Below are 27,306 nucleotides of genomic sequence, written 5' to 3'. Positions count from 1 at the left end.
AATCCATGGGAGTGATAGCAAGGAGACATTAACAGTGACATAATTTCAAATCACATTCCTTAAAACTTTGCCTGCTGAATAAAGAATAAACTCCTTCACTAAAGGGGGGAATAGAATAAGCATTTATATAGCACCTCCTATGGCTACCAGGCATTTTGTGTGAAGGGTCTTTACTAATATTATGTCATTTGATTTTTATAACAATCTTGGGGGGAGGTGAGATTATGATACCGTTTTTACAGATGGGGAAACTGAGGCTTAAAGAGGTGAGCAGAATTGCACATGATGGTGGAGCTAGATAAATCTTCTGGCTCCAAGTGCCCAATTCTCACCATTTCTCCTTTTAAAAGTGTCCCAAATTTAACACCCATCTACCTTTCCACAAGCTTAGGCAACCAAGGGGTACAATGGATAAGATAATATACCTGGACAAGAAGATTTGAACTTGAGACACTTAATAGTTATTTAACCCACAAGTGACTTAACATTTGTCTGCCTCAGTTTCCTCATCTTTAAAATGAGGATAATGGTAGCACCTATCCCCCAGGGTTGTTCTAAGCAGCTGGCTTATAATAGGTGCTTAATAAAAGTGCTGCCGGGGCTTGTTTGGAGAACTTAGCTTAATTAAAGTGTTCGATTTGCGTTCCATTGATGCGAGATAAAGTCTTGTAGTTCTTAGTTAGGAGAGTGTGATGAATAGTGGGGTTAGGGGGTGTAGGAGGGCAGAGATGACTGTAGTTGTTGGAATTAGTATAGTAGTTTGTATTGAGTTATTGTATCATTGTATTTTGGAATTATTGGTAGATGGAAATATGGTAAGGCTAGATGCATAGATGAGTCGTATATAGAAGAAAAGGTTCAGTAGGGCTGAAAGGGCTATTGTTGTGGCTGTTATGATGTTGCCATTGTTAATTAGTTCTTGTAAGATGAGTCATTTGGGTACGAAGCCGGTGAGAGGTGGCAGGCCTCCTAGGGATAGGAGGGTAAGAAGGATGATGATGGTTGCTGTGGCTGATTTATTTCATAGGCCTCCTAGGGATTTGATTTTGGTGGTGTTTGATAGATTGGCGGTTAGGAATGTGGCTAGAATAGCTATAACATAAATAGTAAGGCTTAGGACGGTTAGGGCTGGGTTAATTTGTACGATGAATATTATTCAGCCTATGTGGGCAATGGCAGAGTAAGCTAGAATTTTTTGTAGGTGGGTTTGGTTAAGGCCACCTCAGCCTCCTACAATGGTGGATAGAATTGCTAGGGTGATGAGGATTTTTATATTGAGGTGTGGGGCAATTTGGAAAAGGAAAGCTGTAGGGGCGAATTTTTGTCATGTTAAAAGGATTATTCTGGTTAGGAGTGGGATCCCTTGTTTCCTTCTTTCTCATATTATGCTTTTTTTTCAGATCCTTAATATTCCATGCAAACTTCCTAGAAATCGTCTTACCCTTTTCTCTCTCTAGTTTTTGTTTACCACAACCTCTGTGCCTAGAATGAATCTATTTCCTGACCCTCTCACATCAGCCCTATCATTTCTGCTCTTTGAAATCCTGTCTTTCAAACTCCAGCTCAGGGTGCTACCCCCCTGATTCCACTAATCAGAAGAGGCATTCCTTTTGAAAAGCATTGTATATAATACTTTTATTCTCATTCAACATAAATCAAATTTAGCATACACATATTAACTATAGGGACATATCACTGTCCTAAGTACTCAGCACCAATACTAGTCTCTAAAACTGAATATGTTCTATTATGAATTATAGTCATTTAAGGTTTTATCTTCTCTCTCCCTGGAAGATTGTATGCTTCTTAAGGGCAGAAGCTGTATCTTCTTCATGTTTGTATCTGTCTCAGTGTCTGACCCTAAACAGATGTTTAATTGAATTGATATTGATCAACTAATTGAGCTTGATTGCTTACATTCCATTAGCCTTTATTTAGATTCTTGTGAGCTCGGCTAATAATGCTCTCTAATAGTTAGCTATAACAAAGAAAAAAATTGCTTGATGCTCCCAAAAAGAGCTCCTGAGCTAGTGTGCGTGTGTATGTACATGCAAACCTCCAAAAAAACATTAAAATCCCTTAAAAAGAAACTAATGCAAATTAATACAGGAGGAACTGCTTGCCTGTGTACTGAGTTCAGTGATTGGAAATAGGTAGGTTTAGTCAGAGAAGGGCTATAGGAGAAAATGAGACAGATCTTCTTTGGGGAAGATGAATACAAGACTTTGCAAAGAGAAGAGGTAAGGGGAAAGTATCCCTTGTTGAAGAGGATGCAGACAACCAGCCAGTCTATATAGTGAGTAATAGGTGCTCAAAATAATTGACTAAATAAATAAACCAACCAGCAGAGGGAATGGGTATGCTCCAAATACTCAAGGAAAAACAGATTCTCTGACTGACTGGAGCCCAGATCTTAGCAACCAGATCTCCTCATCCCTCAGGGATAAAAGAATGGAAACAAACAGCAAAAACATTTAGCACGTTGTTAAACAATGAAAAACTGTCGCATTTGGAATAATAACACAACCAGGCATCTCATTAAAAGATCTAACAGGAACAGGAACAAAATGCTCACGGACAATTTCCTTTCTCTTCCCTCTAATTAGTAGCATCTTGTTAACCTATGGAATAGGATGTCAAAACTCTTTTTTATGGCTGTTTGTTCTACTTCATCTTAAGGAACCAGTGAACCTGCCTGGATTGTACCTATGTTCATTGCTTAGGAATCATTCTATTCCATTCTGGGATAATGTTGCAACAAAAAAGTTAATGTATTCCAAAGTTATCCTAGTAATCATAATAATAATACTAATATCTAGCATTTATCTAGCACTTTATGGTTTACGAAGCACCTTATATTTTTTATCTCATTTATTTGATTCTCACAACTAACCGATGAATTAGGTGTTATTATTATCCAGATTTTATAAATGTGGAAACTGTGGCAAGAAATGCAAAATGGCTTGTCCGGGAATCCACATCTATAAATGTCTTAATGAAAGTGTAGAACCCAGAACAGGAGAGATGATAATCCCACTGTGTTCTGCCCAAGTATCATCTTATTTCCATTCTAGGAATTACATTGCTTTGTGGGAATACATTTAGAGAGTCTGAGATCATTCCCAAGTTTTCACTTAGCTTCACTTGTTCCTGGTCTAAAATTTCCTTCCCTACTGCCTACAAACATGACTATTCTCAGAAAACCCCTTTTGATCCATCCATCCCCACTATCTTACCTATCTCCCCTGCCATCTGCGGTTAATTAACTTGAAAATCAACATGTGCCTCCATTTTCTCTCCTCTCACTCTTTTCTTAACTCTTTATAGTCTGTTTTCTGACCTCCTCATTCCATTGAAACCACTTTCTCCAAAGTTACTAACAATTTCCTAATTGCCAAATCTCAAAGTTATCTTTAATGAATCCTCATCTTTCTTAATATCTCTGTAGTCTTTGACATAGGTGATCACCCTCTTCTCTTTAATATTCTCTTCTCAGTCTGGGTTTTCAGAAAACCACTCTGTCCTCAATCTCCTCCTCTCTCTCTCATTGCTCCTTCTCAGTTTACTTTGCTGGATCTTCATAAAGTTCATGTTGAAGAGAATATTTCACAGAAATCTCTTCTCCCTCTACACTATTTTACTTGATCACCTCATCAACTCCCACAAATTTATTAATCATTTTTCTACTGATAATTCTTAAATCTGTTTATCTAGCCATAACCTCCCTGATGACTTCCAGTCTCATATCTCTAATTGCCTAGTATTCATCTCAAACTGGACTTTCCTGTAGCCATCTTAAATTCAACATGTCCAAAATGAAACTCATTACTTTCCCCCTTCAAAATTCTCTCTATTTTCAAACGTTCCCATTATTGTCAAGGATACTACCATTCTCCCAGTCCTAAGTGTCACATCTTCAGCTCCTCATTCTTCCAACCCCCTTATATCGAATTTACTTCAGTAACATCTTGGTAACTTAGGTGGCTAAAATGGTGCAGTAAATAGAGTGATGTGATTGAAGTCAGGAAGATTTATCTTCATCAATTCAAACCCAAACTCAGGCAGTATCCTGTGTGACCCTGGGAAAGTCACTTAACCCTATTTGTCTCAGTTTCCTCATCTGTAAAAAGAGATAAAGAAAGAAATGGCAAATGATTCTGGTATCTTTACCAAGAATATTCCAAATATTCATGAATAGTCTGTTATAACTGTAATGATTAGAAAGCAGCATATCTTGAATATGTCCCTTTAGCTCTTCTGTTACCATCCTGATATAGACCTTTATCAACTCATGCCTCCACAATTCCTCTAGGGTGTTGGTGAGTTCACCTGTCAATGCTCTCTTCCCATTCCCATCCATTTTCTACTCAATTATCAAAGTGCTCTTCCTAAAGTTCAGGTCTCATTACATCACTTCCCTCCACTACACACATAAAATTAAGAAATTGTAGTGGTGCCCTAAGATCTCCAGAATCAGATATAAAATTCTCTATTTGCTGTTCAAAGTCCTCTCTAACTCACTCCCCTTATCTTTCTAGTCTTTTTACACTTTACATCCCATTCCCCATAAACACTTCTCTACAGTAATATTGGCTATTACTCACACAAGACACTTTAACTCTGGGAATTTTCACTGGCCAGCCTTTATGCCTGAAATATTATTTCTCTTCATGTCTATCTTTTAGCTCCTCTGGTTTCCAAGTTCCATATAAAACCTTACCTTTTATAGGAAGCTATGTTGTACATAGATGTTTTTATGCTATCTTTCCCATTATATTGTGAATCCTCAAGGGCAGATACTGAATTTTTTTTACCTTTCTTTGTATCACTAGTGCTTAGCACAGTGCCTAGCACATAGAAGGTCTTAATAAATGTTTATTGACTGACTGCCCAGAGAACGTCAAACCTTTTCATAGTAAAATGTATCGAAACAACTAGAATTTAAATTTTTTTTGAGGATAGGAGCTTTTGCTTCTGTATTTCACCAGATCCTAGCACACAGTTAGGTACTTAAATATTTGTGAATTGTATAGACAAGAAGAAACTTGGGGAATGACTTGATAATAGCTGTTTTCAAGTATTTGAAAGGTTGTCATATGGATTGTGGCTCTGTGTAAGAGTAGACTTCCTAACAATTAGAACTACTTCAGGAAACTGTGTGAGAAAAGCATTATAAAGGTTTTCAAACAGAATTTAGTTGACCACTTATGAGTAGATGCTCTTCAAGTCAAAAGGTCACAGTTCTAAAAGTCAGTGATTTTATTCATTTTATGTAACTCAAATGAGCAAAAACATTTATTAAATGCCTATCGGAGGAGAGCTTGTACTGAGCCCTTCTTCCTAATACCTCCCAGGAGGGGGTTGGAAAGAAGGGTCTATAAAGCATAGGCTATAAAGAAGGGATCATAAACCCTTTGCCTGCCTGGTGAAGTTATGGATGCTTTCTCAAAATAATACTTTTTAATTTATTTTTATTTATTTATTTATTTTTTGCTGAGGCAATTGGGATTAAGTGACTTGCCCAAAGTCACACAGCTAGGAAGTGTTAAGTGTCTGAGAACAGATTTAAACTGAGGTTCTCCTGGCTTCAGGGCTGGTGTTCTATCCACTGCAACACTAGCTCCCCCAGAAGAATACTTTTTCAAAATAACTTTTTATTTTCAAAATATTCACAAAGATAGTTTTCAGTATTCATCCTTGCAAAACCTTGTGTTCAGAATTTTTCTTACTCCCTTCCCCCCACTCTCGCCTAGACAGCAAGTAATCCAATATATGTTAAACATGTGCAATTCTTCTAAACATATTTATACAATTATCTTGCTGCACAAGAAAAATCAGATCAAAAAGGAAAAAAAAAATGAGAGAAAAGCAAGCAACCACAAGAAAAAGAGTAAAAATATTATGTTGTGATCCACACTCAGTTCTCATAGTCCTCTCTCTGGGTGCAAATGGCTCTCTCATCACAAATCTATTAGAATTGTTATGAATCACCTCATTGTTGAAAAGAGCCATGTCCATCAGAGTTGATCATCATATAATCTTCTTGTTGCCATGTACAATGTTCTCTTGGTTCTGCTCACTTCACTTAGCATCAGTTCATGTAAGTCTCTCCAGGCCTTTTTGAAACCAGCCTGTTCATCTTTTCTTAGAGAACAATAATATTCCATAACATTCATATACCATAACTTATTTAGCCATTCCCCAACTGATGGGCATCCACTCAGTTTCTAATTCCTTGTCACTACAAAAAAGACTGCTACATTTTTGCACATGTAGGCCTTTTCCCTTTTTTAATGATATTTTTGGGATACAGGCCCAGTAAAGCTATTGCTGGATCAAAGGATGTGTGCAGTTTGATGACCCTTTGGGCATAGTTCCAAATTGCTCTCCAGAAAGGTTGGACCAGGTCACAACTTCACCAACAATGTATTAGTGTTCCAGTTTTACCACATCTCCTCTAACATTTATCATAATTTTTTTCTGCCATCTTAACCAATTTGAGAGGTATGTAGTAGTACCTCAAACTTGTTATAATTTGCATGTGTCTAATCAATGGTAATTTAGAGCATTTTCCATATAAATATAAATGGCTTTAATTTTTTCACCTGAAAATTGTCTATTCTTATCCTTTGACCATTTATCAAATAGAAAATATTTTTTTAAAAAATCAAGCCATTCTCCAGTTGAAAAATGGTCAAAGGATATGAACAGACAATTCTCAGATGAAGAAATTGAAACTATTTCTAGTCATATGAAAAGATGCTCCAAGTCATTATTAATCAGAGAAATGCAAATTAAGACAACTCTAAGATACCACTACACACCTGTCAGATTGGCTAAGATGACAGGAAAAAATAATGATGTTGAGAGGGATCAAAACTGGACTTGAAATCTTGTTGGTGGAATAGAACGAATCAACCATTTTGGGAGAATAGTTTGGAACTATGTAAAAATATCAAACTGTGCATCCTGATCCAGCAATCTGGGATTATATCCCAAAGAGATTATAAAGAAGGGAAAGGGACCTGTATGTGCACGAATGTTTGTGGCAGCCCTTTTTGTAGTGGCTAAAAACTGGAAACTGAATGGATGTCCATCAGTTGGAGAATGGCTGAATAAATTGTGGTATATGAATATTATGGAATATTACTGTTCTGTAAGAAATGACCAACAGGATAATTTCAGAAAGGCCTGGAGAGACTTACACGAACTGATGCTGAGTGAAATGAGCAGGACCAGGAGATCATTATATACTTCAACAACAATACTATATGATGACCAGTTCTGATGGACCAGGCCATCCTCAGCAACGAGATCAACCAAATCATTTCCAATGGAGCAGTAATGAACTGAACCAGCTATGCCCAGAGAAAGAACTCTGGGAGATGACTAAAAACCATTACACTGAATTCCCAATCCCTATATTTATGCCCACCTGCATTTTTGATTTCCTTCACAAGCTAATTGTACAAGATTTCAGAGTCTGATTCTTTTTGTACAGCAAAATAACGTTTTGGTCATGTATACTTATTGTGTATCTAATTTATATTTTAATATATTTAACATCTACTGGTCATCCTGCCATCTAGGGGAGGGGGTGGGGGGGTAAGAGGTGAAAAATTGGAACAAGAGGTTTGGCAATTGTTAATGCTGTAAAGTTACCCATGTATATATCCTGTAAATAAAAGGCTATTAAAAAATAAAAAAAAATCATAATTGAAAGAAATGGTGAATTCCAACTAAAAGTCAGTGAAAATAAAGATGTAACATTTTCCCCCAATGCACTTCGCAGACCCTCTGAAGTTTATTCATTGATTCATTGGTAAATGGATTCCATTGTTACAAAACCATGCTAGACTTGGGTTGAAATTAAAATTTACAATTTTAAAATTGTAATTACAAATTACAATTACAACTGGGAAAGCAATTTAAATTTTGAGGCCTCAGTGTCCCCCTCTATATAATGAAACAGTTGGGTCTTGTGGGGTCCATCTTTCCTATGAGCTTCCCTTTGGAGGTTTTCCCAACAGATGATAATTTCCTTGTAGATTTTAGCATCATATATTTCCATCCCAGGATGATTTCTGTATCATTAAAAAGAAATGAGCATAACACTGATGTTGGAAGGAAAAGATGGAAAGTGGAAATATTTCTGCTACTACCCAGGTCACAGTAGCAGTTAGGACTTGTTCCAATATGTCACTGCACAATCTAGGCAGTAGATCCAATTTGGAGCAAGCAAAGTTAAGGGCCTGCTATAATAATATTGCCTGATTACTTATTTCATGCTTACGGATGAAGTCTCCTCCATTCCTTCATCCTAGAAGGCTCTTCCTTATCAGGAGGGACTGGAGCATAGGCTGTTTTTGCAGGATGCTGAGTTGACCCAGTGCTCTTAAGATTTCATTATATTCCAGAAATGGCAAGCTGGTTAAGTCCCAGCAGCAAAGATGGATCTGAAAAAGGGGGTGATGGGAGTTGTGTGTGTGTGTGTGTGTGTGTGTGTGTGTGTGTCTATTGAGAGCTAATTCCTCACACACATCCATGTAGAGTTTGGGACACAGATTATTCTGAAGTTAAATATTCTTTCTCACCTAATGTAATGAAACTAAAGTGAGGGTAAGGGAAGTCCAAAAAGTGTGTGTGTGTGTGTGTGTGTGTGTGTGTGTGTATGTATGTGTGTGTATTTTAATGTTTCTTCCAGAAATAATTTTACCCCCTGCTTTTACTGTTGGAAAGCCAATTTCCCCATTTTTCACTGAAAACATCAGAACACCGCTGGCTTCCAGATGTGAAGCTTATTGGAGCTTTAGCAGAAAGGGTTATTATCTTGACACATTTCTCTTCTTCGACAAGAAGCCTTTCCTGGCTCCCTTTCACCTTGGTGCCTTCTCTCTGGGATTATTTCCAATTTATTCTTTATGTATATTGTTTGTACAGAAAGGCTTGATGTTGTCTCTCTCATTAGAGCTTTTTGAGAGTAGAGAGTATTTATTTGTTTGTTCTAGTCTTTCCTTGTATCCCAGCACTTAGATCCACAATAGATCCTTAATAAAGAAATGTTTGTTGACTTGATTCCTTCTGAAGCTCAGCACTCACCCAGACCTTCCTTTGAGGATAACAAGCAGGGGGGCTACTATGCATCTCCTGCCCGTGAAGGCTTTGAAGCTAACTCAGTCATCCTTCTTTCTGACGAGGAAAGGGAGATGTGAGAAGAGCATCCTTCCCTGAACCATTAGAAACTACTGAGTCATTCTGACCAGCGATAATTTAAATGTAGGACTGGCCTCCCCATTTCCTCATTAAAATGGTTCATGGCTATAGTCTGGAAAGAAGTGAATTTGGGGCAGATGGTCAGGACTAGACCATGAGACACACTGAAACAGCAGCTCATGTGATTTCCCTCTGCTTTTCTGATTTAAAACTGAACAGTTCTTGGATGGACTCTCTTGGAAGAAGCTTAGTGGTATGGAAAGAGAGCCAAAAGCTTTCTTATATAGATCCTGAGTTCAAATCTCAGCAACTACTCCTGCCTTCTACCTGAGTGGCTTTGGGGAATGCAGAGTCTCAGTTTCATTATCTGTAAAATGAAGCTGTCCATGGTTTCTGAGATCTCAACTAGCTCTCTTGGCTATAAGCCTATGATCTCTAAGGTCAGTCTCAACTCTAAAACCTGTAATCAGATCAATAGTGCATAAGAATAACAATTGAGTTAGAACTTTAAAGTTTGCAGTGTTTACAAATATCATCTCATTTTATCCTCAAACTGCATGAGGAAAGTGCTGTTATTATCTCCATCTGACAAATGAGAAAAACTGTGGTTTACACACGCTAAAGGACTTAGGGTCACATAGCTAGGAAATATCCAAAATGGGATTTGAACTCAAGTCTTCTGGATTCCATGTCCTTTTGCCTTCTTACCTTCTTGCCTCTTTGTATAGGAAAGTAAATTTATTTTTAATATTAAAACTTTTTATTTTCAAAACATATATATAGATAGCTGTCAATATCCACCTTTGTAAAACTGCAAAATTTTTCTCCCTTCCTTCCCCCCACCTTCTTCCTTAAATGGCAAGTAATCCAACACATGTTAAACAGGTGCAATTCTTCTATACATATTTCCAATATCTATTATCAATTTTCATGCTGCACAAGAAAAATCAAATCAAAAAGGGAAAAATGAGAAAGAAAACAAAAAGCAAGAAAACAACAACGTATGTGAAAATACTATGTTGTGATCCATGCTCAGTTCCCACAGTTCTCTCTCTGGGTGCAGACACAAGACCACTGGAATTGGCTTGAATCACCTCGCTGTTGAAAAGAACTGCGTCCATCAGAATTAATCATTGTATAATTTTGTAGCTGTGTAAAATGTTCTCTTGGTTCTACTCACTTCATTTAGCATCAGTTCATGTAAGTCTCTCCAGGCCAGGAAAGTAATTTTTAAAAATCATCCTGTCTTTCAAGAGTCCTATAAAAAGTCACTTCTTGATTTATGTCTCAATTTGAGTTAACCATATCCCTGCTCTTATGTTACATTAGGGTAATTATTAACATAGAGTTTATGTTTTTAGTTTTCTTATTCTTCTTCTTGATAGAGAAGAAAAGAATATTTCTTATTCCTTCTCTGTCCCTTTTAAAGGAATTAGTTAAACTGTTAAAGTGTGCAGGGTCTTTCAGAAAAAGAAGTGGCTAGAAATTGAGAAATTGAGGCCATGAAAAAAAGGGGAAATGGGGCCAGTACTGATGGTCTGGAGCAACCCTTCATTTTTATAAGTTTCCTCATTCACATAATAGCCTCTGCAGTGTCTCAGGGAAGAGAGACATCTTATGACACACTGAACTTCCAGGGAGGATTTTTTAAGTAAATTTTTTCAGAAAGATGAAATGTTCTTGTCATTTGGTATTTATTCAATTCTTAAAGAAAGATCTACTAGATAATGCAAGAGGCTATCTCTGATCTCAGGTCCCGATGCCATAAAGAAGTGTGTTATACAGATGTGATTACATCACTGGGTTTAAAACCCTACAAAGTTTTCCTCCTGACTAGTGAATAAAAGGCAAATTTCTTAGCCTGGTAATCAAGGCTCTCTAAATCTTGTTCAAATCTAGCTTTTCAGTTCTTATATCATAGCATCCCCACCCTTCGTACTTTCAACCAGACCAGATTACTTATTCTTATCATGATCCTACTATGCTTCTTTAACAGATGCCATCCCATAGAGAGTGCATGGATGTGGACCTGAGTCCTGGTCATTCCTGGGGACATGTATGCTGTCTGGAGCACTACTCATGGAAGACTGAGCCCTCACCCTTAACGGACCCAGAATGATGTCACTCCCCCATCTCCTCCCTCTTCTATCTTTAAAATCCTACCCCATCTTAAAGGACCAGCTTAATGTCTTCTCTCCCATTGAAGCCTTCCCTGATTTTCTCCATTGGAGGTAATCTTATCTTTCTTGGAGCTTCTATGATACTTTGTTTTTCTGTTGAACACTTACCATATTATATTTTGAATTGTAGTTATTGGCTTATGTTGTATCTCCCCAGTGTCTATTAGTAGCTAGGTGATGAAGTGGATAGACTGCAGGACTAAGCGTAAGAAAGACTGATTTCAAATCCTGCCTCAAATACTCCAAGACTATGTGATCCCAGGCAATAATCTCTGCTTGCCTTAATTTCCTCATCTCTAAAATGAGGATAATAATAGCACCTAATTTAGGAAGCTAGTGTGAGGATAAGTTAATGTAGATAAAGTGCTTTACAAAGCTGAAAATATGTAAATGCTAGTTATTACTGTTATTAATAGTAGCCTGTGGATAGAGCATCATTCTGGAATCAGAAAGAGCTGAGTTCAAATGTGGCCCCAGATACTTGACACTTACTGTGTGACCCTAGGCAAGACACTTAAGCCAAATTGCCTTACAAAAATGAAATAAATAGGGGCAGCGAGGTGGCGCAATGGATAGAGCACCAACCCTGAAGTCAGGAAGATCTGAGTTCAAATCTGGTCTCAGATGCTTAGCATTTCCTAGTTGTGTGACCTTGGGCAAGTCACTTAAACCCCAACTGCCTCAGCAAAAAAAAAATACACACACACACATATATATATATATATATATATATATATATATTGTGTGTGTGTATATATATATATATATATATATATATATATATATATATATATATAGTGGTTTACATGACAGTTCATGTAAAGAAAGCACAAGGTTGGAGGCTGGACAAAGAGTCCTTCCAAAGAGACCAAATGCAGTTTCCCTTTTGGAAGAGATTGAGGATATCTAGGACATGGAAGATCTAGAACCAAAGAGTTATGTAAGAATCTGAAGAAAGAGGTTGATGGCTTATTGTGTGACCTGTAGGGTTAAGTCTCACATTTGAGATTCGGTAGTCCTGAGAGTCTTCTGCCCAATCTGTGCCTCTATTACCTCTGCTTCTGTCCCTCCATACGCAGTGACAATCTCATGCATCAGTATCCAAGGTTACCTCCTTGCCCTGACAGGAGGTTATTTCATAGCCTATATTTAATAAACAATCATTGAACTGAATTCTCTTAGTTCTGGCGACTAACCCCCTGCTCTGTCCCAGATTTTTCATCAGTTTAAAACAGGATTTTCTCTCCTATCTGGTTTATTGGAATGATATAAAAGCAAAAAACTTGGGAAAAGCTTGCCCAGCATGGACTCTGGCCCTGGAGTCAGAGCATCTGAGTTTTTAAGCTCCACCTCTGACACTTCTTACCTGTGTGTAGACCTCTATTTTCTCGTCCATATATGAGGGGATTGGATCAGAAGCCTTCTGAACTCCGTCTTCTAGCTCTAGCCCAGGGATCCTCTGTATTGCTGGTCTTCAGACAGCCAGGCTGACCACTCACTCATTGGTATAAAAGCAAAATGTGTTCACTTATCATGTATAATCTTTTCTTTTCATCCTTCTATATGTAACCTGGTGTGTGACCAGATCATGAATCCCTTATGTGGAAAATGCCAAGGTTCTGCCTCTGGGAAAAGGCAGTCTAGGTTGGCTTGCCACATGGATGGAAACAGCTTCATTCCATTGACTATGTGGCCCGTCTCCGGGGAAGGGGGAGAATTAGATCCACTCTATTCCTACAGACCATTAATCCCATAAAAGTTCCAAGTCCAAAGCCGCTCTTCTGGGCATGTCTCCAAGGATCTCAGCTTCTTAGAACTTCTCTGCTGCAATACGTGGCCTGGTATTCTGGACTCCAAACTCTCAGGTTGGAGACTCCACTCTCTAAAAAGAATGGAAAAGAACAAATAAAGCAAACCATAACCCCCAAAAGGAGGAGAAAGTTCTTAGGCCTTTTCTTCCCTGCAATTTACTGCATGGCATGCCTACTGTGGGCAAAAAGAATCCTTTGCCCCCCCGGACACTATGAGAGAGAGAGAGAGAGAGAGAGAGAGAGAGAGAGAGAGAGACTGAGACAGAGAGAGATAGAGACAGAGACAGAGACAGACAAAGAGAAAGAGAGATTCAGAGAGAGAGACAGAGAGAGATTAAGAGAGAAAAAGAAAGAGAGATTGAGAAAGAGAGAGAGAGACAGAGAGAGACAGAGAGACAGAGAGAGACACAGAGAGAGAGATTGAGAGAGAAAAGAGACAGAGACAGAGACAGAGAGACAGAGAGAGATAGAGAGAGAGAGAGAGAGAGAGAGAGAGAGATTGAGAGAGAAAAGAGAGAGAGAGAGAGAGCAACTGTATCTCAGGTAGATTTAAAGACACAGGAGATCTGGGCATGTGTCAAAGCCCCATTACAAATGTGTATTGAAATACCCATTTTATTTGGTATTTGTTAATTTGTCAGAATTAAAAACAAAAACAAAAGTCTAAAAAAAAGAACAGAAGAAAGGAAAGGAGGAAAGGAAGGAGGGAAGAAGGGAGGGAGGGAGGAAGGGAGGGATGTATAGAGAGAGGGAGAGAGGAAGGGAGGGAGGAGGGGAGAAGGAAGGCAGGGAGGGAAGCAGGGAGAGAGGGAAGAAGAGAGAGGGAGGGGGAAGGAAGGAAGAAGGAAGGGAGAAAGAGAAGGATAGAGAAAGGGAAAGGGAGGAAGGCAGGAAGGGAGGGAAGAAGGAAGAAAGGGAGAGAGGAAGAGAGGGGGAAAGAGGAAGAAAGGAGGGATGGAGAAAGGGTTTGGAAGAGAAGGAGAGAGGGAGGAAGTAAGAAAGGAGGGAGAGAGGGAGGAAAGAGGATGGGAAGAAAAAAGAAAGAGAAAGGGAAGGAGAGAAGAAGGAAGGAAGAAAAGGAGGAAAGAAGGAAGGAAGGAAGGATGGATGAAGGAAGGAGAGAAGAAGGAAGGAAGAAAAGGAGGAAAGAAGGAAGGAAGGAAGGATGGATGGATGGAAGGAAAGGAGAGAAGAAGGAAGGAAGGAAAGGAGGGATAGAGGGAGGGAAGAAGGAAGGAAGAGAAGGAGGGAGGAAGAAAGAAAGAAAGGGAGGAAGGAAGGAAAGGAGAGAAGAAAGAAGGAAGGAAGGAAGGAAGGAAGGAAGGAAGAAGAAGGAAGGAAGGAAGGAAGAAAGAAAGGAAGGAAGGAAGGAAAGGAGAGAAGAAAGAAGGAAGGAAGGAAGGAAGGAAGGAAGGAAGGAAGGAAGGAAGGAAGGAAGGAAGGAAGGAAGGAAGGGAAAGAAGGGAAGGAAGGGAAGAAAGGAATGGACGGAATGGAAGGAGGGAGGGAAGGAGGCAGGGAAAGAAAGAGGGAGAGATGGGGGGAGGGAGGCAGAAAAAAGTTCATTGGATTGGAAATCAGAAGAGCTGAGTTGTATGTAGCCTTATCTGTGCTCCGGTGTAACCTTAGAGATTTCCCTTCCCTTTTCGAGACCTCAATTTCCTCATCTCTTAAATAAGGGGGGGAGGGGTGGGACGCGCTACCTTCCGAGGTCCTTTCCAGCTCTCCCATTTGGTACTATCAGATCACAAGGTTTTATTGTCTTAATAACGCCTGCTGGAAGCAGGAGCGTCGTACTTCGATGATAAATGGCGAGACTGGCCCCGGCTGAGAGGGCCGGAGCCTCCGTAATGTACCAGGGCCAGATTCGGAGGAACAATAAACACAGAAGCAATAACAAAGGCATCTCGCATTTATTTTCGAAGTGTCTGGCGTGTCAGCAGCCTGCCCCCTGACCTCCCGTGGCCAGAGACTTTGGCCGGACGCCTCCTCTTGCATTTGGACTCCTCCGCGTCTGTGCCCATCTCCCCGCAGAAATTCTTTCTGCGCTACATCAGACAGGCCCGTGTGACCCTGTCTGGAGACGAGCTGGACCCGGTGCGGGAAGCAGCAGCTTTTCTGCAAACATGGGCCCTTGACCCTGGAGAGACAGCTTCTTTATTATGGCCATTTATTATTTACAAAGCACTGCAGGTAGACACGGCCTTTTATGAGACACAAAAGACAAGGTCCCTGCCCCTGGTGCTGAAGATTTTATCCTGCATTTCATTTGTCTACGTTTAACTTTAAGACGGGGAGGTGAGTGGCTGGGATGAGCGGGGAGTGGCAAGACTGCTGTCAGAGCCCGAGAAAAGATTTCTCAAGCCGCATTTTCAGAGGCAGGAGGCAAAAGACAGAGGAGGGAGAGTTGGACCAGTTCCAGGATTCAGACAGAAATTCAGAGAAGGTGCTTATATGATAGCTGAAAACATCAAAGGAAATGTACCCTGGGACTTTGTGTGGGGGTGGGGGATTGGGAATGGGGTGGATGGGGAGAGGAACTGAATTAAGGAAAATAATAATAATTATATTAATAATAATAGCTAACACTGATACAGTCCTTATATTTTGCAAACCTTAAAAGTGCTTTATATAGGTTAGCTCAACTGATCGCCACCTTTTGAGGTAGATCATATTATTATCCCAGTTTCACAGAGGAGGAAACTGAGACCTGAAGTGATTTACTTTGACTCACACAGTTATGATTTGTACTTCCAAGTCCAACACTATTCACTGGGCCATCTAGTTCCCTTTAAACTTTTCTCTTCTTTTAAAATGGATATTCTTTGGAAAAATTACTCCTGGGATGTGGAAGAGAGGCTCGGAGCAATGTTCATTGTTCAAATTCTCCTAATCTTCAAGTTTTCACACCAAGTCGAGGCTTAAGTAAGGTAGGCAACCGCCTAGAATACCATACACAGGGGGAGGAGAATGTAAAATAAAGAATGCTTTTAAATATTTTTCATAAAGACCAAAGGGTCACAAAGAGTTGGACAAAATTGAGGAAAAAAAATGACTAAACAAGAACAGCAAAATTTGTCTTTGTGCAGACCAAGGATTTGGTCAATATGGGTCATCCAGGTGTGGAAATTCCATCCTTCTGTGGGAACTGAGTGTGGACCACTACATAGCATTTTCACTCTTTCTGTTGTTGTTTGCTTGTTTTTTATTTTCCTTCTCAGTTTTTTTTCCTTCTTGATCTGATGTGTCTTGTGCGGCAAGATAACAGTATAAATATGTATACATGTATTGCATTTAATATATATTTTAAGATGTATTGGATTACCTGCCATCTGGGGGAGGGAGGAGGGAGAAGGAGGGGAAAATTTGGAACACAAGCTTTTGCAAGGGTCAATGTTGAAAAATTATCCATGCGTATGTTTTGTAAATAAAAAGCCTTAATTAAAAAAAATGGAACTTCCATCCTAGACAGCTGATTTGGGATACCATGGTTACAAGGCTTTGGAGTCAAGAACCTCTATGTTTAATTCTTGCTTTAGACACTCAGTCTCAGTTTCCTTATCTGCAAAATTGTGATAATAATATCACCTACTTTGTAGGGTCATTAGGGAATCAAATGAGATTACTAGGCAGGTCTAGACTCCTCCCCTCTCCCTAATTCCAAGCCAAATGTTTTACCCACTGTGTCATGCTACATCTTTAATAGGCATAAATTTTGTTAATGGCAGAAAATCCCAGTATGTCAGACGGGTGTTTATTTATATATTACTCCTATGTTCTCCCTCAAAGCACTATGCAGAGATGCAAAGGCCTGGGAAGGGGTTCAGGAATAGTTTTGCTATATACTTGGGAAAAAATGGATCACATCTCAAATAAAGGAATTCTTCCTGCCTTGAAATCAGAACTGTGTTCCTTACAAAACAAGCGTGCAACTCAGATACAGACAGACTGAATAGTAATGGTTTCAGACTAAACTCTGTAATAGATGAAATATAATATAGCGCTTTACAGCAAAAGGAATACTTTTCACTCCCATTATCTCATTTGCTCCCCATGGCAGCCTTCCAAAGTAGGAAGAATAAGTATTAGGATAGTAAGAGCTAATCAAACTCCCTCATTTTTCAAATAATGACACTTAAGCTGTGAGAGGAGGTCACAAAGATAGTAAGTGGCAAGACAAAGATTTGAGCACAGGTCGGAAGATCATGGGATTATAGTCTTCGAGCTAGAAGGAACCTTCAAGGTCATCTTCTCCAATCTGCTTATTTTACAGGTCAAGAACTAAAACCCCTTGAGCTCAAGGCTCTCTGATTCCAGAGCCAGAACTCTTTCTTAAATATTATGATGCCAGTTTCACAGATGGGAAAAATGAAGCTCAGCAAAGCAAAATACTTTATCCAAGGTCATGAAGACTCCACTAAATGGCAAATCTTGGACTCAGATGCAGGTCTTTTGATTTTCTGGTACAGTGTTTGTTTTGTTTTTCTCACCAAACCAGGTTGCCTCTTAAGTAGGCACCAGACGGCTTTTCTGCCTACCCCGTAGGGCAATGCTGGTTAACAAATCCTACTATATTATCATCATCATCAAATCTTATTAAAAGTCCACTGGTGCATGGTGGAAGCCACTGTGACTGGCCTTCTGGCTCAAAATTCTTTCTTCATATCACAGCAGGGTTTATGGTGTATCTGCTGGATATGGGGGAGAGGGGAGGACTGTTACAGGGAGGAACTATTGCCCAGTTTCACCTCCTCCCAACCTTTCTTCCTTTCCTCCAGTCCCATCCCCATCTCCATCTCAATTCTCTTCCTCTTCCAATTTGATTTGAGGAAGAGTTCTCCCTCTTTCTCCTCTGTACCAATGTTAGCTAACATTTATAATCAATTTAAGGATTTTTGTTTTTTCTAATTTGTCATTTCTTTATTTTAACATCCATGTAAAATTTTTTTGAGTTCCATGTTCTCTCCCTCCTTCTATGCCCTCCCCTACACATTGACAAGGCTAGAAATATATTATCAGTTATTCATGATATCAATATCAGTGAAATAATGGAAAACATATTTCTATATTAACTATGTTGCCAAAAATTCTAAAAATAAAGTAAAAAAATATATTTCAATTTGTACTCAAGATCTGTTTTAAAGTTTGCAAAACATTTACATATATTATTTCATTTGATTCTCACAATAACTTAGTGAAGAATGTACTTTTGTTATTCCAAGTTTATAGCTGAGGAAGTTGAAGCTGATAGAGAGATTAAGGGCCACATGACCAGTAAGCATTTAAAGCAAAATTTGAATTTTTCTTCCTGACTCCTAGTACAGTATTCTGTCCACTATACAATCCACCTGCATCAAAGCCACATCCTTAACCCTACTAGTGCCCAGATTATTTCATGGCAGATGACTACTTTATCCCAACTGACTAATACAGGTGATATCAAATGCAAATGGTTTTGCAATAGAAAAAATATTGGATTTGGAAGTCACATAAGACTGGCAGGGGTCAAATTCTATCTCTGACCCTTATTTATTGTGTAACCAAGGGCAGGTCACTTTATATATCTAAGCCTCAGTTTTCCATGTATGAAGTGGGGATAATACCTAAAGTTATAAAGCTTAAAAGAGTATAATTTAATCAACAAACATGTATCAATGGATCAGTATGTGTCAGGCACTGTACTAATGACTGAGGAATTGATGACTCTGCCTTCAAAGAGTTTCCATTCTCCTGGGGGAGACTGCATACCATAAACAGGGATGTGTGAGTTGCATACAGAATGTCCACTTAAAGTTATAAGGTGACATAAAGAGGAAAGCATTAGCAGATGGAGGGATTGAGCAGGGCTTCCTAGAGAAAGTCAGGTCTGAGCTGAGTTTTGAAAGAGACCGGGAATCTTAAAAGACAGGTAAGTAGGCAGGGTTTTCCAGGCTTGGGGGATTGGTGATGCACATTCAGTCCCTTGCAAACCTTAACATGTTATTATTTCTATAATCAAACAAGAATCTGTTAAGATTCTGGGAATCAGGAAGACATCTTCCTGAGTTCAAAAATGGTCTTCCTACATCAGTGATCCTGGGCAAATCACTTAACCCTTTTTGTTTGATCAGGAAAAGGAAATGGTAAACCACTCCAGTATCTAGCCAAATACAAAGGGCCACAAAGAACTGAACATGGCTCAAATGACTAAACAATAAATATCATTCACCATGTTAAGTGTTGGAGATTCAAAGAAAGACAAAAACAATTTCTTCACAAACACTATATGAAATAATTCATATTGCTATCACTCCCATTTTACAGATGGAGAAACTGAGATTCAGAGAAGTTAAATTGTTTGTTCATGGTCGAACAGGTGGTCAGAAGGATATAGACTATCTCAAGTTTCATCTCTTACCTTCAAATTCAAGTTTGTGTAAATGTTCTTCCATTTATTTTTACATGGGTAACCTGTCTTGACTATGAGATTGCAAAAAGACAGCTCCCCAGAGCATCCAATACAGAGTTCTCACACTGGGTATCTTGTCAATGGCCTCAAGGTAGTCTCAGTTTGAGCTGATCAGTATTCCCTTAGAAGAGACTTCATCTGAATTCTAAAAGAGAGGTCTGGCCAACTATAGAAGGAATCTGCCAGCTGGAAATCACTCTTTATTTGGGGTGCTGATCACAGAGCTCTAGGTTCTGCAGCCACACTCCCAGAAGCCCAGAAAATGTTCTCTCAAAGAGAACTATCGACCTACCTATCAGATTATTTTAATTTTTATACAAGACGCATTATTTTCTACCTGGTTTTTTTCCCTAGAAGCTTAAATATCTGGAGCCCACAGGGATTTCTGAGTTGGATTTTTTTTCTTTGTAAACTCTTCCTTTTCCTCTTTGCGGCAGAGATTAATGGTAGACTTAAATGAATTTCATTCCCCTAAATATGAAGCCATTTTTCAAAGTGCAGCAATTGCTGCTATTTCACCACTTTTTTATGTGACCCTAGAAGCAAGCTCTTGTTTTGATAGGGTTACCAATCTGGCAGTCCAGAAGGATGCTAGAGATAGAGTATATCTGTACTTGATAAAGGTTTGCATGGTATCCTGGCTGAACAGATGCAGAAATGTGCATTGGATGATGAATTTGCTAGCTGAACTTGTACCTAATTGAAAGAACATATGAAAAGAATACCGATGAATGGCTTAGCTAATTACTACCAGTGGGATTTGGTAGTAAAAACCTCTTGGGAACTCAATAAAATGAGACAGTCAGATAAAATGACTGCAGAGATCACTTCTAGTTCCACATCTATAAATCTCCCATTTTTGATAAATTTATCAGTCACTTGTGGAGGTCCACAGGACTCTCTCTGTCTTTGAACCTCTTCTTTTTAATGATTGGGGTTTTTTAAAATCAAAAACTCAGATGAAGGCACTGATAATTTGCTTATTAAATTTGCAGAGTGGCACATACCTAGGAGAGAGAGTTAAATTGGATTTTTAAGAATCATGAAACAACAAAATGAAATTTTACTAGGGCAAAAGAGAAAGTCTAGCAATTTCAGCTTATTCAAAATAAAAATCAATTGCAAAAAATACAAGATGGAGAAGACTTGACAATAGATCATATGAAAAAGACTTGTGAAAACTGCACAAACCCGCAGCATATCACAATAATACACAACTCTTAAAGGGTTATCCAAGCCTGAGAAAGGTTAAGTAACTGATTTGCCTTGGGTTGGGACAAATCTTTTAATCCTGCTTGCTTCAGTTTCCTCATTTGTAAAATGATCTAGAAAAGGAAATGGCAAACCAAGAAAACTCCACTTGGGGTCACAAAGAGTTGGACATGACTGAACAACAGCAATGTCACTGTTTCCACAGCTAGTAAGAGTTAAGGGGTGCATTTGAATTCAGATCTTCCTGATTCCAAGTCCAGCAAGCTATCCATTAATCCATATTACTTCAGTATAATAAGATAGCTGCCAAAACAACTAAGATAATGTTGGATTGAATTAATAGGATAATGTCCAAATAGGGCTAAAGATAGGAACTGGGTCTGTGATTTCATTGACATATCAGATTTCTGATTAGATTACTTCTGTGTGACTTAGTATCAAGGAGAACTGCTTAGAACACTGGGGTAATCTTCTCAACTATTCTTTGATGTTCAGATCACATCTGGAGTATTGAGTCTAGCTGTAGGAGCCACACTCAAATGAAGAATTGTGCCCAATTATGGATGCCACATTTAAAGATAGATATTGACAAACTGAAATAACATTGAAGTAGTGACAGAATGGTTAAGAATCTGGAAACCATGCCATTCAAAAAAATAAAATGAAAGAAAACAGGAACCCTTTCTTTTTTTTTTTAACTTGGAAAAGAAATGAGTAGAGAAGAAAAAGGAAAATATGAAGATAGTAAATATCAAGATTGCTATATGGAAGAAGAAATAGATAAATTGATTATGAGTTGTTTCATAGGAGAGGAAAAAGACAAATTGATGGCAGACAGAAGCAGATTTTGGTTCACTAGGTAGTGAGCTCCCCATCACTAGGGGCTTTTATGCAGAAGTTATGAGACCATATACTAAAATCTACTGTATTGGGTAGAAGGATGAAATAGATCAAAGCTAAATTCCCTTCCAATTCCAAGATTTGTTCATTAATTTATCCATTTAGCAATAACACAGTTTTTTTCTTGAATTTATAATATAGTAAGGGAGATGTTATCATCACATTATTTTTATTAAATTTCACAAATTTTCCTTAAATGGGTATTAAGTGAAGAGCACTATGCTGGGCACTAGGGCATCCTCCGAAATATGTTCCTACAATTTACTCTTAAGATTCTAAGAATAATTCTGGATGTGGGATTATATTTATACTGCTTAACAAATATAGCTCTTAGGTTCCCATTAGTATGCTTCCCATTGAATAAAACAACTAACATGACATCATTAAGTCTCAACCATAAACTTTTACTAAAAATAAGTAAAACAAGAATGATTAAGCTGTAACATTCCACTCAAAACATATTTTCTCACCAATCCATATATTCTTCATGGGGGAAAGTGAGTACAAACTAACAAAATCATGGCACAGAGACACATAGGTGGGGAACATACAACATAGATAGCGACAATTCACAATTCGAGACTTTGGGATTTGATGTCTATCGATTGTCCTTTCAGGAGCAGTTTGTATAACAGTTCACTGATGGAAAGAACCACTTCCCTTCTGGGTATCTCTGCTCTTCTTTGTGGAGAGGGCTGATTCTTTTCTAGGCTGAGGAAAGGCTAAGCCTTTCAGCAAAGCAGAACCTTTAGTCCAGAGACTAAACAGACTTTCCAGGTTGGCTCTGAGTGAGTTTCCATATTAAAAGCAGTAGAAAATAATGCAGAAAAATAGAAAGATATAATTTTCCCCCTCCAATTAGTTCTACCATTCAGGAGATCCTGGGGGAAATGGAAGAAGATTAACTCAAAGATCCAGGTAAAAGGATTGTTTTGTGAGAGTATCTTTTCTTTTGAGACAAATGGACAAGATAATGGGCACTGATACCAATAAGTATACAAGAGCAGCTAAGTAGTGCAGTATTTAGTGTGCCAGGCTTGGAACTTTCATGAGTCCAAATCTACTTATTAGTACTTATTAGTAATACTTATTAGTATCAGATACTTATTAGTAATGTGACCTTGGGCAAGTCACTTAACCCTGTTTGCCTAAGTTACTCATCTGTAAGATGAACTGGAGAAGAAAATGACAAACTGCTCCAGTATCTTTGCCAAGAAAATCCCAAAATGGGGTCATGAAGAGTTGGACATGACTGAATCAATTGAACAACAACAAAAGAGCATAAAGGAAACAAAGTGTTATGGGACTCAAAATTTGTCCTCAATCCTTAGTAAAGTGGTAGCTGAAGCTGTCTTTGTTAAGTATGAGAAATGGCAATGACCTGAGTTGAAGAGGGATGAGAAGGTTAGAGACAATTTTGTGAAAATACACGGTCAATAAGAAAAGGGGAAAAGCAAGAATGTGATAGAGGTTATATACCACAGATATGTAGTTTTTATTAATGATATGGATTCAGGGACTTTTTTCTTCACTGCAAAGAACTTGAAAAGGGCAAACAGGACATTTGCATTCCTCCAGCTCTGTTCTCCCTTTTCTATTCTCCAAAGTTTTTCGCATATTTCTCATGATAGTTCAGCAAATACACCCATTAGCTTTTTCAGTGCAGAAAGATGTTATTTGTTTGGGTCAGCCAATTTGAATTCATCCAAGGGATCAAAGTGTTTTCAAACTATCTCCTTATATTTTTTGGATGAGATCTATACCAGGATGGGACTTCAAAAATCATCAAACCCCCTTTTCAGTTCATGAGACTTAGCATCATCAAATGACTAAATGGTCACACAAGTAGCAAGCATACTAAGATAGGATCCTCTGATTTGAGAGCCAACAGTACTCTTTCCATTGGGCCAAGTTACCTTCTCCTTAACTAGTTTTGTTCTTTCTTTTCTAAGCAAAGGTCATTCTCCCTAGTAGAGAAAACAGAAACAAAACAAGAAATAGGTAGTTCTATCTTCTTGTTTTTATTAGTCATCCTTACTCTATATACCTTAAATAGCTGTCCTCTTGTCTTTTTTGATCCTCCTCTTTTCCCTAATGCAGCATAAAAAAAAACTACAATCCTTTTTGTTGTCCTTAGATTTCTTTATCAGCTTCCACTCTCTGGGCTTCACGCTTCTGACACTTCTTCTTCTTTTTTTTTTTTTTTTAAATAATAGCTTTTTATTTTCAAAATATTTGCAAAGATAATTTTCAACATTCACCCTTGCAAAACCTTGTGTTCCAAATTTTTCTCCCTCCCTTCCCTCCACCCTCTCCCCTAGACAGCAAGTAATTCAATATAGGTTAAACATATGCAATTCTTCTATACATATTCCCACAATTATCAGATCAATATGGAAAAAAATGAAAAATACAAAAAGCAAGCAAATAACAAAAAAGGTGAAAATACCTTTGTGATCCACATTCAGTCCCTATATTCCTCTTTCTGGATGCAGATGGCTCTCACCATCACAAGCCTATTGGAATTTGTCTGAATCACCTTATTATTAATGGAGCTACATCCATCAGAGATGATCATCACATAATCTTCTTGTTGTCATGTACAATGTTCTCTTGGTTTTACTCACTTCACTTAGTATCAGTTCATGTAAGTCTCTCCAGGCCTCTCTGAAATCATCCTGCTGATCATTTCTTACAGAACAATAATATTTCAAAACATTCATATATCACAACTTATTCAGGTATTCGCCAACTGATGGGCATTCCTTGAGTTTCCAGTTTCTTGCCACTACAAAAAGGGCTGCTACAATTTTGCACTTATGGGTCTTTTTCCCTTTTTATAATATTTTTGGAATAGAAACCCAGTAGAAACATTGCTGAATCAAAGGCTATGCAATTTGATAACTCTTTGGGCATAATTCCAAACTGTTCTCCAGAATGGCTGGATCATTTTACAACTCTATTAACAATGCATGTATCCCCAGTTTTCCCACATCCCTTTCAACATTTATCATTATCTTTTCCCATCATCTTGGACAATCTGAGAGGTGTGTATGTAGTGGTACCTCAGAGTTGTCTTAATTTGTATTTCTCTGATCAATAATGATTTAGAGCATTTTTTCATATGACTAGAAATGATTTAATTTCTTCATCTGAAAATGTCTGTTCATATCCTTTGAGCATTTATCAATGGGAGAAGGGCTTGTATTCTTATAAATTTGAGTCAATTCTCTATATATTTTAGAAATGAGGTCTAAATTTTTTTAACAAAATTAAAATTTTAAAAAATTAAAAAATTAAAAAAAAAATAAAAGAGGTCTTGAAAAGAACCCTTGCTTGTAAATTCCGCACCCCCCCCCAGTTTTCTGCTTTCCTTCTAATCTTGTCTGTGTTGGTTTTGTTTGTACAAAAGCTTTTTAAATTAATATAATCAAAATTATTCATTTGCATTTCATCATATTCTCTAGAACATAATTGGCCATAAATTCTTTGGCCATAAATTCCTTCTTTCTCCACAGATCTTGTAGACTATCTAGTACTCTAATAATAATAAAATAATAAAAAATATCTAATTTGCTTGTATCAGCCTTTATGTCTAAATCAGGAACCCATTTTGATATTACTTAGGTATACAGTATTAGGTGTTGGTCAGTGGCTACTTTCTGCTATACTAGTTTCCAATTTTCCCAGAAATTTTTGTCAAATAATGAGTTTTTATCCCAAAAAACTGGGGTCTTTGGGTTTATCAAACACTAGATTATTATAGTCATTCACTATTGTGTCTTGTGAACCTAACTTGTCCCCTTGATCAACTATTCTATTTCTTAATCAGTACCAAATACTCCTGACACTTCTTAAAGGACCATGGCAACCCTTGTATTCATCCTCTGTTACTTGCCCTGGCTTGCGTTTTCTGTACATAACTTAAATATCCAAGTTGGTTGCTGAGCTCTCTGTGTATCCACAAGAGTCATTACATAATTTCTGTTTTTCTTCCTCATCAGAGTTGTTTCCCTTTGATCCCTTTGATTTACTATTCAAATGTTGACTCTTTTCCAAGTACATGTTAGTAAAAGGATCCCCCCCAGCTTTTATTTTCTCCCTCATTTTGCCATTGTTGTTTGTCCTTCCTTCCTCTAAGAGGATCGTGACATCAGGCAGATAATGCCATGACATGTAAGTGGATTGGATTCAAATGAGGGAGAACTTTGCAAAGTCACCAACCTCATTTTCCCCTCCAGAGCCATTTAGGTCCAGTGTCCAGATGTAGCTCAAGATGACTAGAGATAGCTCTGGATGCAGTAGGAGAGCCTGGCCTTTTAAAGCTAAGATCTTCAACAGGTCTCACTTTGCCACACTTATTTAGTGATTAAGGGTAGGTTAAAATTGAGTCAAAGAATGGTCTCTTTCACCTAGTAAAAATGAAAGAGAGAGAGAGAGAGAGAGAGAGAGAGAGAGAGAGAGAGAGAGAGAGAGAGAGAAAGAGAGAGAGATCTGATTATGGGGTGACACGAATCAAAATTAGTGAATGTTCTAAAAAGTCAAAATGGAGAAACAACAAAAGGTAGTGATCTTTCATCTTGATTATCCACTAATTATTTCAAGGAAGATATTATTTGGGCAGGAGAATCAGCTGATTCAGACTTGAAAGGGCAAGAGTGAAGAGCCTTTTGTGTTTAACCATTTAAAAGAAGCAGAGAGTGTAGGACTAGAAAGTCCTGCTATATATCTTGCCAAAGACAGATACTACTGGGAACACTGTGGTCAGTTCTAGTTCTATAGTTCAGGAAGACAAACTTCCTGACAAATTTTGGAGTGTCTAAACAAGGATAACCAGAATTGTAAAGGGCTTTAGGAGCATGCCCAAATGCTTTAAACAGGGCTTCTTAAACTTTTTCCACTCATGATCTCTCTCATCCAAGAAATTTTTGTACAACCCTGAGTATATAGGTATATAAAATATTTTTAGTATATAAATTTAGTATATAAAAACATTTACAAATAATAAATTATAATTTTATGACCCCCCACATTCAGTTACATGATCTCATGGGGAGTCTCAACCCATAGTTTAAGAAGCTGAGCTTTAGATGAATAACTGAAGGAAATGGGAATACTTTGCCCAGAAAAGAGTCACTAGGAGAACATAATTCTTTTCAAGAATTTGAAGGACTGTGTGATGGGACCAATATTTGCCATGGTTCTCTCCTCTCCTTTCATCCACATTAATTAAGTTAGATTTTCCCTAAAAAACACAGAAATTGGAACTTGATTGTCTTCAGGATAGCTCAAGTTATGCCTCCCTTAACAGAATTTCTTAGTGGCCTCTGGCTGTGTTGACATAGCTTCCTGGTCACCTGGAGGCATAAAAGTAACCTCTCTGTAGGGTCAGCGCCCTTCAGGCTTGGTAGATTCCAGATGACCATGAGAATCCTCACTCCCTGCTGTGCTGAACAAATGTGCTTCCATATGGAGACAAGGTGGAATTGTATCTATGAAAGCTAATTGCCACTCTATCCTCATTGCCTGTCCTTACTATGTT

This window comes from Sarcophilus harrisii, chromosome 4 (assembly GCF_902635505.1).
Source record: "Sarcophilus harrisii chromosome 4, mSarHar1.11, whole genome shotgun sequence".
Taxonomy (NCBI): Eukaryota; Metazoa; Chordata; class Mammalia; order Dasyuromorphia; family Dasyuridae; genus Sarcophilus; species Sarcophilus harrisii.
This window is presented reverse-complemented; position numbering follows the sequence as displayed.